This window comes from Microcebus murinus, chromosome X, assembly GCF_040939455.1.
Source record: "Microcebus murinus isolate Inina chromosome X, M.murinus_Inina_mat1.0, whole genome shotgun sequence".
Classification (NCBI taxonomy): domain Eukaryota; kingdom Metazoa; phylum Chordata; class Mammalia; order Primates; family Cheirogaleidae; genus Microcebus; species Microcebus murinus.
The window spans coordinates 110,089,930-110,096,730 of NC_134136.1; the positions used below are offsets into that span (position 1 = coordinate 110,089,930).

At 32.2% G+C, this 6,801-nt stretch overlaps 1 non-coding gene across 1 annotated transcript; it reads left to right on the forward strand.

The window, feature by feature from the left end:
• Window positions 1-6,213: 6,213 nt before the first annotated feature.
• On the forward strand, window positions 6,214-6,317 carry LOC142866061 (U6 spliceosomal RNA). The gene has a single exon (XR_012916131.1). It is a non-coding gene; the product is annotated as a U6 spliceosomal RNA (small nuclear RNA).
• The last annotated feature ends 484 nt before the right edge of the window (window positions 6,318-6,801 follow it).

Genomic DNA, 6,801 nt, shown 5'->3' on the forward strand with positions numbered 1-6,801 from the left:
ATAATCATCACTACTTTGCATGTATGGTAGTTATTAGCCCCACCATTAGGTCTTATTATGCATTATGTTAACGAAGAGGTACACATTTTAACATGTTACAATATTTTGTTTATACTTTGGTAATCTACTGGTATATTATTTCCTCTGTAATCCTTGTATCTTATTTTATGTATTCAGAAAACTCTATTCTGTGAAGCAGCATAGGCTTCATCTAACTGCCAAAGAGGCTGATGGTGTTTAAAAAAAACTTAAGAAATCCTAATCTAAAGTAAAAAGATCAAGGCAGATTACTATTCTTGGTATATACCCATGGCCTGTGATTTGCTAGAGTTTCCTTAGAGACCTGTCTAATTCTAATTGCTGGTAATTATTTAGTGTGGTGGAATAAAATATTTAAAATCATAATTTTCTAGAACTCAGCTTTTGGTGAGCTTTAAGCAAGAATCAGGACCCATAAAAATATCTCTCCTAAGGCCTTCTTCCACATGCTTGACGATTCTCAATCAACGCATTCTGGGATACAAGGATGAATGATGAAGGCCCAAAGCTTATGTAGCTACTTTCTGCCATGAAATGTACACCTGCAAAAAATAATTACAAAGCTGAATGATAAACACTCCAACAGCATTTTATCCTTCATTTGTGCTCTGCTCTGCTGGTCATTTAGGCCATCTACACACACATATATCTGTGCTTTCCCTTACCTGTCCACCCATTATTTCTGCCATTCCCTCTTTCTATGCTTCCTCTTCTTACAAGGAACTTCTTGCTCTTCCCTAAACTCTGGCCATCAGCATCTTATTCATTTTGTCAGAGCCCCATATATGTGATAAGTAAAAACAACAGAAGATGATGTATACATGAAAGGGCTTAGTACCTTATAATTCTTAAATGCTTTTTCCACTTCCATTACGGTCTATTTAACATCTAAATAATGACTGTCTTATCAACTTATACAGCATTTTTTCATATAATGTATCATTCCAAAGGCATTCTGCCTTGTACAACTGCAAACATACATGTATAGTTTGGGGTTTTTCTCCCTAGATGTTGGTGGGCTCTTTGAGGACTAGATCTGTGACTTATTCATTACTATATTTTCTCTGTACTAAAAAGTGTTCTTGAGGTACCACCTAGTATGTATATGTTGAATGAATGCATAACTAAATATTGCTGGTGAAAATAACAAATCATACTGTAGGAAATTATTTCCAGAGGGCTCATTTCTGAGCACAGCTGATCCATTGACCAATTTTAAATTGTGGCTAAAATCTGTCTTTTATACTGATCCTTGCCAGCTAATTCCTTTGGGACTAATTAGAATAAGAACTTGTTAACTGTTCTTGCTTATGCTAGTGCTTTATATTGTCATAAAGTAAAATGTGTGATGAATATGAAGTCTGTCATCCATACCATTTCAAAAATTTTCAATATTTATCTATTGCTTAGAAAGAAAAGTTTATAGAGACTTTTTTATTTTTAATAACAATTTCTCTCATATTTTAGCAACACCTAAAAGATAATTTTAGTCCCATAAGGCCAGTTTGAGAAGAGACAATATTTTCATTAGGGATATGTTAGCTGAAGTTACTGTGAGGAAGGGTATTACGTACTATAGACTAGGTCATGCTGCACTAAAAAACAAAACAAAAAAAAAAACCTCTAAAATCAGTGAATTAGCATAATAGTTTATTTCTTACTCATACTACATGTCCATCATAGATGGAGAATATGTACTCAGAGATCCATGCTGAAGGAGGCTTAATTTCCATGTATTTCTGCAATCATTCTAGCAGAAGAAAACCTGAAAAATTGCTTAGTGCTTAATGGCTCTTAAATTTGGAAATAATGTACAGTACTTCCTCTCCCATGTTTTTTGCCCAATAAGTTATATGTTCATATTTAATTTCTACATATTTCTACAATCATAAAGAAGTACAATATCACCATTTACCTAAAGACAAGAATATGAATATTTGTAAGAAGCAATAAAAACAATTCCGTCAGTATATGGTATGCAATTTTAACCTTTTCTTATTTCCTAGTATTTCCCTGCTGATTAAACCTGGAGACAACACCAAGGTTTCTGTTAAGACAATGTAATGTTATTACATTTTAGATTATTTAATAAAGTTAACCATAAAGGTACTCTGCAGTATTTTCATTCTGGTTATGATTTAAAATGTGCATTCTTACATTTTGTTTGTACCTGAAATTTCGTTCAAAGGCAAATGTTAAAGAGAACGTTATGAAAAATGTGATCCTGTAGCATTACCAAGTATTTTTTATTAAGATATATTTAAAGATCAAAAGAACTTTTATGCCTATTATTTCAGATTGATGAAATATTAGATAACTTTGTGTTGTTAGAGACAAAAGTCATTTTTGTATGCCTTCATGGAGGAGGCTGTTGATTGTTTACGCCAATAACTTTTACTCTTCCTTCCTCACTGAAAAAAACCTTGATTTTATTTAGTTATATTAGGGGGATAAGAGGTTTCTTAGTGTTCTTCCAGCTAGGTTTGGTTATCTGATTAAGATTTGGCCAATAGGCTACAAGCAAAAAGTGTTGTGTGGTATTTCTGTGAAGATTTCCAAAAGAGTGAGGGCACACTCGTATCCCTGCCCTTCCTTTTTTTTTTTTTTTTTTTTTTTTTTTTTTTTTTTTTTTTTTTTTTGAAGTTTACAAAGTGGATATAATGGATAGCATTCTGGAAATTTTCACTAGCCTTGAGCAAGTGCATAGAGGTTTTCCTGCTACATAACCCAGAGCCTGGAATGTCATACAACCAGCAATCAGGACTCCAGAAAAAGGAGAAAATGATCTTTAGCATGTCAGAAAAACAGCCTTTTTGGTGAAATTGTGATTCTTCTATCTCCATTCAACATATGGATTTGGGGCTCAGCAGTCAGTCCACGCTAGTTCCCAAATGACAAAACAAGAACTTGTATGACCACCCTTTTTCCTTGAGAAACTTTGTGGCTTTCACCTTTTTAAATATCGCCCTTCTTGCCTTTGAACTTAGAGACAGTCTTCACAGAGGTACATATCAGTAAATTCCCAATCCATTCAATGAATGGCTTTGAATTATTACTTGAGAGTTGATCTGCAGCAGTCTGACTGCTCTATGTTGGATCATATTCTCCCTTCCCCAACACTCAACGTTTTGGCATCTTTAGGTTTCCTTTATCACAGGAAGGCATGAGAGAGGAACTAGGAAAGTTCAGTATTAGATATGTAAATAATGTAAATAAAAGAGACTTTCTAAGAAAGAATGATCATTAATGCTTGAGACCATGCTACATACATCATGCTGAATTGGCAATTATTTTAGATGAGTACTTCCAAAGTTTCCTTTCCTACCAAAAATTAAATTTTAAATGCAAGTAATTATAAATACTTATACATTCCATTTTGTTTTTGAAATGGCAAACTTACCATTAAAAAGAAAATGCCTTTACCTGTAACTATGACTTACGTAATTTTGTAACCTTGGATCTAAGCACTTTCCAAAATATTATATTTTAAAAATGTTAAAATGTGAGACAGAATTCTTATATTAGACCTCAAATTGTGAAAGTTGACTCAGTTATGGCTGTTCATAAATCTTAGTCAATTTTTTTTGTTATTTATACTCACAGATACCTATAACATTGCTTTGAAGTATGACTGTAATATGCGGTACTGTAAATTATTCAAAATGAAAAGTTAAAAAAAATCTGTTGAAGTAACTGAGGAAAATCTATGTCACAAAGAAGCCACTTAATCCAGAAGATGCAAGGGACTGAAGAGTTAGGTATCTAGAAGAACTATTTACTAAAGACTTTGGTAATAATAGCATTTGATATCTTCAAATAAGTTAACATACGGTACCTAAACTATCTCATTTATGTGGTACATACAATGCCTTCTTAAAGCTCAACACGTTAATCCATGTTTTATTGTTTACTAAAGCCAAATGATAAAGCAATTCTTTAAATGCCCTAGTTAGGTATAATATGAGCATTAAATAAAACAAGTGCAGTAAGGCAAAATGGTATCTTTTTTATAATTTTTCTCACAAAATGTCAATAGAGAAATCAAATATTTTATAACATCTACCATCTTCATAATTCCCTAAAAATATTAGTGTGAGTACAATTCACATTTGGAAATTAAAATACACTTATTTTTAATCTTAGCACAAGATAAAAAAATCATTATTTTTAGTAAGATTGGTTAAGCACTGTAATGATTTCTGATACTTTACCATAGGGAAGTCCCATGTTATCAAAATTGCCCCAATTTTTACCTGCTGAGACTGTTTTACATCTAAAAGGGTCACACAGACACAAAGGTACAAAATAAAGTAACAGCATAGCAGTAAAGGTCAATTATGAATCCATTTCATTAATAGAAACTGCCTGATTTTCTTTTACCTTGGCCTTCCTTAAATGTCACATCACTACTTTTATTCCATTTTACCTTCAATAGCTTTCTATAGTTTAAAATAAACTAGAATTATAAAACAATCTAAGTTTTAAGAGCTCTGCTTTCATATTCAGAATTCAAAGACTCTTTCTAAACTATAAACACTGACTTCACAAATTAGATGGTAGAAGTTTAAATATTAATGCCATCAGGTGCATATTTATTCTAGTTCCATGAACACAAACCTAGTAACACATAAACAGATATATTTGAATAAATTGTGAATAATATAAATTCATCATTTTGAATAAATTAAAATCAGAATGTAATTATAGTATACTTCCTCTGTGTATAATTTTATACTGAATTTCCTCTGATAATTAAAAGTTTATAAACTACAAATTTATCAGCAGTTTAGTTAATTGTTATGGCAAAGATATAATTGTTGAAAATGACACTAAAATAAATGAAACAAGAACTATTTATAATTCTACTGCACCAAAATACAGATGACCACAAAAATTCTTCCTTTTTTTAATACAGTAAAAATGATTATAATCAGAACAAATTATAGTGTAATAAATGTAAGTCTTATCATTCTAAAACTAAAAATATATGTTAAAAAAAGAGGAAGCACAGATCCCCAGGCCCTCTTCTGGGAAGTATGATTCAACTGGTGTGGAATGGGACATAGAAAATTATGTTTTAAAAATAAATATCCCAAAATAGCCTTATCAGCAAAATTTAAGAAAAGATGAGCTAGTGTAAGCAAGAGGTTTGGGGAAGGCCCATAATCCACATGATACATGGTTCCAAAGGACAAACTGACATTATGCTTAGAATGCCAAAGGCCACCTCTGTGCTTCTGACAATCACTCCTCATATTGACTTGGGTACTCCCACCCGAGGAAACATGTTAGAGTACATTGAGAAGGTTGCATCCTCCAGCCAAATTTTTCATAATCATTTCAACATTCCACAGTGCAATATCCAAAGTAAAATGGAAAAAAGGGAGGGAGAGAGGAGGAGGGTATAGTGATATGGCATGTATCACATGACGCAGTGCTATATATCTTTTGTTTTATCATCTTTATGCCAAAACGTTTAAATATTTTATTACTTATGTCAGCAGCTTATATTAGAAAAATAATATAAGAAGACTTCTGAATGCTGAAAAATGGAATCAATCAAAAAACAGGCCAGATGTTACATTTAAGTCTTTAATGCATTATAAGCTGATTTTCTGTATGGATAGAGATAGAGATCCAATATCATTCTCTTGCATGTGAATTTTCAGTCTCCTCAACATCATTTATAGAAGAGACAATCCTTTCCCCATTGTGTATTCTTGGAAACCTTGTTGAATATCACTGGACCATAGATGCATGGATTTATTTCTAGGCTATCTATTCTGTTCCATTTGTCTGTGTGTCTATTCTCATGCTAGTACTATATTGTTTTGATTACTATAGCTTTGTAGTATATTTTGAAATGAGGTAGTGTGATGCCTCCAGCTTTTTTGTTTTTTCTCGGAATTGGTATCACTATTCTTGGTTTTCAGTGGCACCATATGAATTTTAGGAATTTTTTTCCCTACATCTCGAAACAATGCCATTGAGATTGTGGTTTGGATAGCATTGAATATGTAAGTCACTTTGCAAAATATGGACATTTTAACAATATTAAATCTTCCAATCCTGAAATTATAAAAATCTCAGAAGGAAACATAGGTGAAATCTTTCTTGACATTGATATTGGCATTGATTTCTTGGATATGATACCATAAGCACAGGCAATAGTACTAGCTTTGGCAGCAAATGTGCTAAAATTATAATGATACAGAGGAGTTTAGCATGTCTCCTGTAAAAAGATGACACACAAATTCATTTAAGCATTCCATATTTTTTAAACAAAGTCATGGAAATTAAACAACCTATTGCTGAATGATCCTTAGGTCAATGATGAAATTAAGATGGAAATCAGAAGATTCCTTGAATGGAATGACAAAGGGGATACAAGCTTTCAAAAATCTATGGGATACAACAAAAGCAGTCCTAAGGGGAAAGTTCATATCCTTAAATGCCTATATAGAAAATACAGAAAGACCACAAACTAACAACCTAATAGCACATATCAAAGAGCTAGAAATAGAAGAGCAAACCAAACCTAGGGCTAGCAGAAGAAAAGAAATAACAAAGCTCAGAGCAGAACTCAACAAAATGCAAAACAAAAAGCCCATACAAAGGATCAACAAAACAAAAAGTTGACTCTTTGAAAAGATAAAATCGATATACCCTAGTCAGAATAACCAGAAATAAAAGAGAAAGGACTCAAATGAGCTCAATCATAAATGAAAAAGGAGGTATTACAACCAAAGCAATCTTAAGTAT